The 11,132-nt window shown below is 54.0% G+C and overlaps 1 long non-coding RNA gene across 5 annotated transcripts; it reads left to right on the forward strand.

Annotated features, from left to right (window-relative positions):
• The first annotated feature begins 16 nt into the window (after positions 1-16).
• Positions 17-9,372, forward strand: LOC102152134. 5 transcript variants are annotated; one of them, XR_005373631.1, is made up of 6 exons: positions 17-174; positions 1,309-1,483; positions 1,895-2,098; positions 7,145-7,288; positions 8,633-8,785; positions 9,091-9,372. It is a non-coding gene; the product is annotated as an uncharacterized LOC102152134 (long non-coding RNA). The 5 variants fall into 5 exon arrangements; XR_005373632.1 differs by lacking the exon at positions 17-174 and adding an exon at positions 515-746 and having other exon boundaries at positions 1,305-1,483; XR_005373630.1 differs by lacking the exon at positions 17-174 and adding an exon at positions 516-746.
• Positions 9,373-11,132: the final 1,760 nt, after the last annotated feature.

Here is an 11,132-nt window from a genome sequence, read left to right on the forward strand (position 1 = left end):
GATTCCTCCACCGCCGCCGGGGAAAAAAGTCCCTCCCCCAGCCCTCCTAGGAGCGACCCGGGCGGGTCTCGGGGCGGCCGTCCCGCGGATTCCCGGGTTACCCACGCCTCCCCCTCAGCAGCGCTTCGTGACCCGGGGAAAATATTTCTAAGTTCTATTTGGGATGCGATTTCCGTGAGCGAGAAACCGGTTTCATTCCGGGCGGGGGAGGGGCAGGGGGTGGAAGCAGCGCTCCCCGAGACGGAGCGGGGCAGCGTGGGGGAGGCCGGCTGGGGCTCGCCCTCTCGAGGGGCCCGGAGGAGACGCCGGGGTCGCCTCAGGTCACCCCGCCCCGCGCGAGTCCGAAAGAAGGGCCGGCGCGGCGTCTGGAAAATTCCAGGCGGCGGCGGAGGGATCTCTGCAGGGGGCGCATCACTCCCCGCGGCGGCGGGTGGGGGCGGGGCGCGTCCGCGTGACTCCGCGGGCGGCGGCTCGGCCTCGTGAGCGCCGGTGACGTCAGCGCCCAGGCGCGCGTGGGGGGCGGGGCGGGCCCGCGCGGCGGGAGTCACGACCGTCCCCCGGAAGGAGGGGACTGTCCGCACGATGTCCTCTGTGAAGCGCCTCCGCTTCAGAAACTGTCATTTTGTGCTGCTAGAAATGGCTGCGGGCAAGTTGATCCGAACGTTGAGCCCCGTGACGTTGCTGCCTGGTGGCTCCTGGGGAATGTGTTTATGGTTTTGTTGTGCTCCGTGGCCGGGGGCCTGAAGGTTTGAAGTCTTTCATAGCAAAACCCCCTCCTGGAATAGGCTACTTAATGACTTTTCGTGATGTATTAAGTGGAAATAAGTAGTTGGCAAAATAATGAAATCAAAGTCTTGTTTATGGGGGAAAACTGCAGAACTGCATGGCTGTAAGATCAAAAGGGTGTAGATAACCAGCTCGTTCTACGTTTGCATTGGGAGGTGGGGGAAAAGGGAGACAAAAAATTAACGACTGAATTTGTCCAGGGCAGTTTACAGCCTGTGATTGGGCCTCAGGACTCTGAGTCATCAAACAGGACGTGGGGGCACTGCCTGCTGGCTGCTCACGTACAGCAGGCCTCCAAACTGGGTCTTTTATTCTTTAAGATTTTTATTTGAGGGCGGCCCTTGGTGGGTGCCTGCAGCCTGGGGTGTGGTCCTGAGGACCCTGGATAGAGTCCCACGCTGGGCTCCCTGCATGGAGCCTGCTTCTCCCTCTGCCTGTGCCTCTGCCCCTCTCACTCTGTGTCTCTATGAATAAATAAATAAAATCCTTATTTTTAACAAAATTTTTTTTTATTTGAGAAAGAGCACAAATCAAGGGAGAGGGAGAGAGAATCTCAAGCTGGGTCCTCCTTGAACATGGAGCTTGACTCGGGTCTCCATCCCATGACCCTGAGAGCACCACCTAAGCAGAAACCAGGAGTGGGACTTAACCGACTCAGCAACCCAGGTGCCCGCTGTGTGGATCTTCTAAAGCAGTGGTAAAAGCAAATCCTCAGACTCAGCCCCTCCACCAAGGCCAGGCCTGAGTGCTTGGTGAGGCTTTTGCAAAGGGCAGTTAGCATCTCCTTGTCAGGGTGAGGGGAGAACCACAGCTTGAGACCATGTGGCCTCCATTCAGCCCTGGCCCCCTGAAGTATAGGGCGGAGGGGGACTGTGGTCAGATTAACCAGAAGTGAGGAGGACTTGACCAACTCTCTGCCAGAAAGTCTCCTCCAAAAGTAACCACCCATGCCCCAAAACAAAACGTTCCCTGACAATAGGTTCCCTTAGCAACTGAGAGGAAACTGGGAGAGAACTATTCCCCAGCCTCTGCAACAAGGCGTGGGCAGGTGGGGCTGGGCCCCTCCTTGTGGTTCTTACAAAACTGATGACTCTCATGTGACCCTCAGCACTGAAAACAGAATTTGTGGCAAGTCCAGGCTTGTCCTCTAGCAGCTGCTCTTCTGCCAAGAAAGATTCCTGCAGCACACCCTCATCTAGATCTGCTCCCTCAGTCTTGTTCTGACAATGTTTCCAGGGGTCGGTTGGTGAGACTTGGCGTGGAAGAACAATGTGAGAAGAGGGATTCATCAGAATGTTCTAGAAGCTCTGAGGTGTGTATAATACTCAGCAAGTTCCTTTCCTGCTGCGTCACAGTGCCAGGCTGTGGAGTCAGCCCTATATTTATCTACAAGGCGCCAGAGAGGCGGTAGTCTCCATGGCTCTGTGGCTGCTTCCTGGGCCCACTTGAAGTCTTACCTTGCTTTTCTCTACCTGTAGTTTAAAAATCGTCCTTCAACGTTATCATTCCCAAGTTCCAGAAACAAACTTCCTTAGATTTTTTTTTCCCCAAAAAAGTAGTAGTAGGTGGAATTAGCAACATAAAACATTAGGATTCTACAAAGCTTAGGATTCTCCATCACAAAAGGCCCTAAAGCCCTGTGTGCCCTGGTGTCTGGAGCTGCTCTGGCCACTGACTCCATTTGCAAGGACAAAATGGCAGTTTCAGGGGGTCTTGTTTAGAAGCTCTCCTGGCCTCCAGTTCTATACAGCTGGTGTTCTTTGGGAAAGGAATGTACTTACTGAGAGGAGTGGAGGATAGTGTTAAAAAGAAATGACGTATCTAAAACTGAGTCATGTGTGCTAAACCCCACCAAAACTTAATGCCTAACTTAATTGCAGTGTCAGACCAATCAGTCTGGAATTTCCTGATTCACTCTAGTGAGGCAGCCTGCATTAGAAGGCCCCTGCTCTTCCACCTAAAGTAAGGTGACCTTGAAAAAGAACTATTTTTCTTTTGCTAAGATCCTCCTTGTCATACCTCCTTGTCAAATAGAAATACCTTCTATTTTCTGCAGCTCCTTTCCATTTATCGGATGGAACACCCAATTCATGAATCATTGAATACAGCCAGTTAGGTCTTTACATTTACTCAGTTGAATTTTGTGTGTGTGTGTTTTTTTAACAGTAGAAAACCACAAAGGGGCATCTCTGTCCTGCCTTAGGGAAGGCCAAGATAGTCTTACGATGAGGTGGACAAATGTGGTGCTTGGGTTCTGCCTCTTTTTCTGTAAATAAGGCTAAAAATACCTCCACCCTGAGGGAGGAAGAGAGCAGGCAGTGCGTCAGCAGATTTCTTTGGATCAAAACAAGCTGTTCCAGGAAACAGCCGTAAACAGGAACTCAGTGGGGCTGGTGAGGGATCCACCCAACCGGAGTGAAGTTCTTTCCTCCCTCGGGAGCCCACTTGTGAGCTTAGGGTTGGAGGGGAAAGGAGAACAGGAAAGGACCCATTGGGCAACATCTGGGTTTTTCAGGGTCAGGGCCGCGGTTCCAAGTCCTTTCATACACCCATGGCTGTCCCCCCACCTTGTTCTGAAGCCAGCTCAGCTCTGCTTCCAAACACACACCAGCCTAGGAAAGCACCCAGATTTCCTGCAGGAGCCACTGGAAAACAGAAGAGGGGAGAAAAAGGGGTTGTACTTCAGGTTCACGCCACGGGCAGGCGACCAGAGAATGTGCCAGACTCTGCTCCCACTCCCCACAGGTCCAGTTCCAGGGCTGTGGCCTCCTGGGTCACCTTGGCCGTCTGCTCACAAGAACCTATCAGTTGGGCCCTTTACCCTCTGAGCCATGAGGCCTCTTGTCTCAGCCCAGGAGGAAGCTGCACAGTCACCGTGTGCTGGCCGGGAGCCCTGACTGCCCTGCCAGGCCCCGCCTCGCAGCAGCCCAAGCAGAATCAACAACCTCCACACACCCCACCCCCACCCCCAGCAGCCCGGGCTCAGGACGGCAGCCCCCATCTCACAGTGTGGGCCTGGCCGGCTCTTAACCCCTCCCAGACATTCTTTTCTCATTTCCACTTAGGTAATTCTGACCTATTACGGTTCTGCCTGGAAGGCTCTTCGCCCAGTGCCCATCTGGGCCAGCCGTCCCTCAGGGGCTCAGGCCTCTGCCTGGAGGTCACGTCCACAGTGGGTCGTGGACCGCACTGGGGCTTCGGCTCCTTGAGGGGGTGGTGGTTTCTGTTTGTTCTGCCCTCCGCTGGCTCCCTGGTCCCTGGCACACAGCAGACCTCAGTGTGTTGAAGAAAGCAGTCTATGTTTTTATAAAGGTCACTGTTCACTGTGAGGCTCTCAACAAATATTTGTGATATTGGTGGATAGAAGGAAGGAAACAAGTGCCCAGGTCAGCAGCAGTCCCACAAACTCAATGACAGACCCAGATTTAGGGGCCTGTCCAGCCTGGATGCCCAGGTCAGGAGATGAGGAGAAAGCATCAGGGGTGCTCCCTGTGGGCGGGGCCCAGCTTCTCACCCTGAACGCCTGGGCCCAACTGAGAGGGTCCCTGTCTGCTGGTGCTGGCAGAAGGCATTTGAGGGAGAGAGTGTCAGGGTTCGGACTCCCCAGACCCTGGCTCATGAGGGAGAGGAGTTGGACATACCCACCTACATCTCATGCTCGAACTAACTTTTTCTTCCTTTCCTTTCCTTTCCTTTCCTTTCCTTTCCTTTCCTTTCCTTCCTTCCTTTCCTTTCCTTTCCTTTCCTTTCCTTTCCTTTCCTTTCCTTTCCTTTCCTTTCCTTTTTCCTTTTTTTTCTTTTGTTTTTCTTTCTAAGATTTTACTTATTTATTCATGAGAGAGAGGCAGAAACATAAGCATAGGGAGAGGCAGGCTCCCTTTGGGGAGCCCTGGACCCTAGGATCATGACCTGAGCCAAAGACGGATGCTCAACCACTGAGCCACCCAGGCATCCCCATGCTTGAACTTTCTAAGCCCACATGGACCAAAAGGCAGGCAGCCAGTGGGGGGAGCAGGGAGGTTAGGGGAGGGGTTAGGGGAGAAGTCCTTACATACTTGACCCTTTTTTTTTTTTTTTTTAAAGAGGTTTTTCGGCTTTATTTATTTTTTTTTTTAATTTTTATTTATTTATGATAGTCACAGAGAGAGAGAGAGAGAGGCGCAGAGACACAGGCAGAGGGAGAAGCAGGCTCCATGCACCGGGAGCCCGACGTGGGATTCGATCCCGGGTCTCCAGGATCGCGCCCTGGGCCAAAGGCAGGCGCCAAACCGCTGCGCCACCCAGGGATCCCCATACTTGACCCTTGTGTCTGGTCGGGGCATGGGGCCTGTGGGCTCTCAGTCCCTGATGCTCTTTCCTGAGGCCTCCCTGCTGCTAGAGCCAGACTTTACTTATGCCTTGGCTGTGCCTCTGGGGAAACAACTTGGAGGATGAGACTTAGTCTCCTGCCTCTGGAGCTCCTGGATACGCCGCCACATACACCCGAGACTCCTGGCATCAGGGCCCTGGTGGCCCAGTCCTGCTGACCACTTCCAGCTTTCCCTGAGTCTTGCCTAAGCTGACTTGCTGCCTAGAACTTGCCCTGCCCTTCTCCTGCCAACTCTTTCTCTGGCTCACTGTCACCTCCTTGTGTTCTGCAGCCACTGCCCCCAAGGGTTCCCCATCCCCCTTACCCCCCCCAAATCTGAGCACCTGTGTCATCACTCCTCAGCCCCCAGCAGAGGGAAATCCTATGGATCTAGAGACCTGATCCCATAAGCCTTGTTTCTTTTGACCCCAGCTGTGTCCTACCAGTAGCCCCCAAACTTCCTCAACCTCCCTATTGCTGGCTGAGCAGGTCCCGCTTTCCTAGGCACCACTCTTTGGCTTGTACTCACCTTGCCAGCCTGTTCCTGGTCCCCATCCACCAGGAATCCACCAGGAACTGTCTGGTGACAGTTCCTCTGGGCAGGGAGCTGGAGGACGCTGACATCCTACTAGGTTTGCATAACCCCCGAGAAACCCTCTTCCTTCTCCGGGCTGCATGCAGCCCCTACTGCCAAGGCTCCCACTTCTACTAGGGTCCCTGCTGCTAGAGTCCTTGTCCTCAGGCCTGAGTCTTGTCCCTACCGTGACTCCACCAGAGCACTGGTAACTTATTTTTCTTTATTTTTTTAAAGATTTATTTATTCATGATAGAGAGAGAGAGGCGGAGACACAGGGAGAGGGAGAAGCAGGCTCCATGCCGGGAGCCCGACGCAGGACTAGATCCTGGGACCCAGGATCGCGCCCGGGCCAAAGGCAGGCGCGAAACCGCTGAGCCACCCAGGGATCCCCAGAACTGGTAATTTAAATTGTCCTCGAACCTCTGAAGGAGCATGTTTTGCTCTAACCTCTGCTGTGCACCGCCTCCGCTCCCCCCACAGTGGCATCTTAAAAAAGGCGTGCGTGGCACCAGGGCTTCTGCAGGTGCAGTAGAAACCCTCTGAGTGGTGCCACTGGCCCTGGAGGCTGCTGACCCTGACACTATGAGGGAGGCCTATGCTCTCACTGGCCTAGAGTATCAGCAGTTACCACCACCCTCTTCACCAAATGCCAAGGTCAAATAGGCAGGGGACACTGTAGTCCTGAGGAAGAGCCAGGACTATTATTATTCTCCTTCTTGCAAACTGTATTTATGACAAGTAGTTTTAAAATAACCAGCGGGCTCAGTGTGGGTCGGGGAGGCAGGTGCCAGAGAGACAGCTGGGATGGGGGTGGGGCCCACCGGGCTGGGACCTGGGACAGCTCCTGTGAGCACAGGGTGGAGCAGGAGGGAGATGACTAGCCCAGGGTGTGCCCACCCCACCTCTTGGATTTCCCAAAAAAGCCCTAGTTTTAAATATTTTGACGCGATCATTTCTCTTTTTTCTCTTTTTTCTTTTCTTTTCTTTTTTCTTTTCTTTTCTTTTCTTTTCTTTTCTTTTCTTTTCTTTTCTTTTCTTTTCTTTTCTTTTCTTTTCTACGCGGTTATCATTTCACAGAAAAACATAAACATTCCAAAGCAGAATCTCTTTGCAGGACATGGATCCTGGTGTTTGGAAAATGTGGGTCACCTCACCCATTAGTGCCCTTGGAGGTCCAGGACCCCCTATCATGGACTGTAGGAAGGTGGTGGCAGTCAGGAGGCACAGCCCCTGCCTGGAGACGAGGGACGTATGCAGCGCCAGGTGAAAGGCCCCCCAGATTCTGCCTCAGGTTCCAGATTACAGGGATCTGGGCGGTAAATGCCGGGACACCGCCTCTGCGGTGCAGCTGCAGGAGGAAAGGGCGGGCTCAACTGCCCCCTTCTGGCCATAGCTGGACCTGCAGGCAGTGACCTTTGTCCACTCTCCCCCAGTTTCACAGACCGCTGCCCCTGCCAAATTGTCAGCCTGGTGGAGGCCAAAAGAGGCGGCCAACCCTGGAGCACCTGACTTTGCTGCTTAAAACTCAAGTCCTGACCCAGGCCCAACCCTACCACCCCGTTCTGGCTGACCCTGGGGTAAGTTGCCTGCCTTCTCTGATTTGGGCAGGGAGAGAGTGTCAGGTGGCTGTAAAATGTCCTCCTTGCCTGGGAGAGGGAGGAGCCATGAGAATCTGCCCTGAAGTCTCCCACTTCCCTTGGCTCTGGGCTGTCAGGCTCAAGGTCACAGCCAGGCTGGGCGTGGCTCCCCTGTGTGGCCCCTCACCCCCATACCCTCTCACTGTCTCTATTATTACAGAACCTGTCAGGATCTCTCCCCTAGGAAGCCTTCTTTGATCACTGACTCTCCTTCCCATCTGTTGTCTGTTCCTTTGTCTTCTTTTTTTTTAATATATTTTTTAAAATTTTTATTTATTTATGATAGTCACACACACACACACACACACACACAGAGGGAGGCAGAGACACAGGCAGAGGGAGAAGTAGGCTCCATGCACCGGGAACCTGACGTGGGACTCGATCCCAGGTCTCCAGGATCAGGCCCTGGGCCAAAGGCAGGCGCCAAACCGCTGTGCCACCCAGGGATCCCTGTTCCTTTGTCTTCTTGAGTTTGGGTATGGCCAGCTCCTCTGCCTGGGCAACCATATGTATACAAAGTTGCTTGTGGGGCAGCCCCAGTGGCGCAGCGGTTTAGCACCGCCTGCAGCCTGGGGTGTGGTCCTGGAGACCCGGGATCGAGTCCCACGTCGGGCTCCCTGCGTGGAGCCTGCTTCTCTCTCTGCCTCTCTCTCTATGAATAAAATAAAATAAAAAAAGAAGCCACAAAGTGGTTTGTGTTCCTGGTCATGTGTGTTCCCATGGCCACCCTGGGATGGTCACTCTGGACTTTTCTTTTCCAGCTTTATCTGTGTACCTTGAGCCTTTGGCTTCTTTTTTTTTTTTTTTTTTAAGATTTTATTTATTTATTCATAGAGACAGAGAGAGAGAGGCAGAGACACAGGCAGAGGGAGAACCAGGCATCATACAGAGAGAGCCTGACGTGGGACTCGATCCAGGGTCTCCAGGATCACTCCCTGGGCTGCAGGCGGCGCTAAACCGCTGCACCACTGGGGCTGCCCGAGCCTTTGGCTTCTTACACGGAGCATGGAAGCTTTCCCGGCTGCCCTGCTGTATTCTGAGTCCAGTGGGGCTTCCGGCTTCCTGTGGGTATCTTGTCCCACTAGCAGCACGAAGCCCTCCTCTTGTGGCTGGATCTGAGGCAGGCCTGCTGGCTGCAGCTGTGACAGGAGCCACCCATGCCTGACTCACTGAGAAGCTGGGATTGGGAAGGCTTGTGGAAAGGTCCCGGATGCTGTTAAGTGGTAGAGAATGGCCCAGAAATGCCCTAACCTCTGAAGGGATTGCTTGTGCTGATTATTCCAGTGATCTCTGCTGTTGGAGTTCGGAAGAGCTAGGGGTCCTGAGGGACTCAGAAGACCCTTGTATTGCTGCACTGACCCTCATGAACCTCTTCTGGCCTAGGGCCTCTGGAGCAGGTGCTGGCTGAGGCAGTCTGTGTGTGCCAGCCTGGGGGAGGTAAGTCACTATGCAACCCAAGGGCAGCTGGTATCTTAAAATAACCACCTTTGATGCACTAAACAGCCCCAACGAAGACCGAGACTGTAAACCGTTAGGATGGTATTAGGGGTTGAATTGTGTCCCTTGCAAAAAGATATGCTCAAGTGCCAACCCTTGGGACCTCAGCATGTGACCTTAGTTGGAAATAGGGTCGCTGTAGATATAATTAGTTATGATGAAGAAGCCTAGGGTGGGTGGGCCCCTAATCCAATGTGACTGGTGTCCTTTGAAGAAGACACCCCTATGAAGATACATGCACACAGGGAGAAGCCATGTGATGACAAAGGCAGACTGAATTTATGCAGCTTTGAGCCCAGGAATGCCAACGATTGCAGAAAAACACCGGAAGCCAGGAAGGAGCGAGGAGGGGTTCCTCTGTAGCTTTCAGAGGGAACGTGGCTCTGCCGACACCTTGGTTTGGGATTTCTGGCCTCCAGAACTGTGAGATGATAAATTTCCATTGCCTTAGGCCCCCCAGCCCAAGGCGCTTTGTTACAGCAGCTCCAGGAACCTAATAAAGGTCGAACAGAGATGCGTGAAAATGACTTCCGGAACACGCTCTTCCAAGATGAGTGAGTGAGGGAGCCTGACAAAATCACAGATACAGTCACACAGGCTGCGGATGGTTCCATATCCGTTCCCCAGCATCACCCACAACCTCATAAAGCAGGGCTGATTATCTCCACTTCACATGTGAAGAGACTGGGGCCCCGCAGAGGTGACGTCTAACCTCACAAGGGTGGGGGATCCCGACCTTTCTGACCACCTCTCCTGCCTCTGCAAACAGGTGCCTGCCTCTCAGTTGTGAATGTGTGCAAAACACTGTGCTCTGCCCTTGAGCGTGGGGAAGAAATCATTAGGCCTCGTATCTCCCCCAGTCACGGGAAGAGTAGATGTTGCTACTGTCCCATTTTAGAGATGAGCCAATGGAGGGCCCAGAGAGGTGATAACATTTGCCTAAGGCTGCACAGCAGGGAGGAGGAGTCAGACAGTGAATAGGTCTTGGCCTCCTGGAGGAGAAAGATTTAATCCCTCTGGAAGACAAGGATGTCTAGGGTTTGTGTGGACTGAAGCTTAGTTTTAGGGTTTCTTTTTCCAAAAAAATAATCTTTTAAATCCTTCTTTTGCCTGTTTCACAAAACCATTGAGCATGGTGCTAGCAGAGCCTTGGAGGCAAGTGGGGAGCTCTTGCAAAGGGGAGGGCTGTGAAGCTTGACCTTCATTCAGGCTGCCCAGGCTGTGGCGGGCCGCATGCTTGCCTTCTGTGTGCTGATCGAAGGTTGGGGTGGGGGGTGGGGGTGGACATGGCAGAGGGCCTGGAGTGTATATCACTGCCCTCACCATCCAGTCAGATGTTGCTGACCACCCACTCAGAGCAGGGATTTGGGCTGATGGCCTCTCAGGGGCATGTGTAACCCAGGACCTGACCCCAGGATGATCATGGGAGAGGCAGTGGGACCACCCCCCCACAGTGTGGGCAGCAGGCTTGCACAGAAAAGGGGGGCAGAGCACCTCACAGACCAGGAAGCTGACTCCCAGGGAGCTTCAGCAGCCACCTTGCCATGTAGAGGTGCTCTCCCCAAGGGGATTTGGTTCTAGTTGGGTTCTCTCCCCTGAACCCTCTTTGGTCATCTCAAGAGTGCCTGGGATTGGGAGCACATGCTCCAAGCCCTCAGACGACTAAGAGGCCTCCCCCAGCACCCACCCTCTCCCTGACCACGGCCAGGTGTCTGTACAGATCACAAGGGGTGGTTTGTACGAGTCAGCTAGTGTGGGGGGGTGGGGGAGGACACACGGTGAGGGGTGGGCAAGTGTCCTCTCCCTCTGCCATGCTGGGTGGCCAGAGAGAGCACAAAATCCCTTCTGGGAGCGACGGCCCATTGATGACTGAAATGGGGTGTGTGTCGTGTGTATGTGTGTGTGTGGCTGAGGGGACACATTCTGAACTTATGCCCACGAGTCAACTGGAGAACTAGCAGAGGGGACTGGGTGGTGGTCCTGGAGGGAGGCCCCCGGGGAGCTCGGGCCTGCCCACAGACAGGACAGGCAGCCGCGCCTGCTCACCCGGCTCCCAGGGCAGACAGTGGGACGAGGCTGGGTCAGAGACGGCAGAGGACGCCAGCGTGGCCGACAGGGCACAAAGTGGAGCAAAGCCGTGGTGGCGGGAGGGTGGCGAGGCAGGCAGAACAAGGTCCCTCCAACATGTCTGCATCCTGACCCCTGGAGCCTGCAGCTGTTGGGTTGTGTGGCAAAGAGGAACTAAAGGTGCTTGTGAGCCAGCTTTCATAGGGAGAGGGTCCCCAAT

Source organism: Canis lupus, chromosome 18 (genome assembly GCF_011100685.1).
Source record: "Canis lupus familiaris isolate Mischka breed German Shepherd chromosome 18, alternate assembly UU_Cfam_GSD_1.0, whole genome shotgun sequence".
Lineage (NCBI taxonomy): Eukaryota > Metazoa > Chordata > Mammalia > Carnivora > Canidae > Canis > Canis lupus.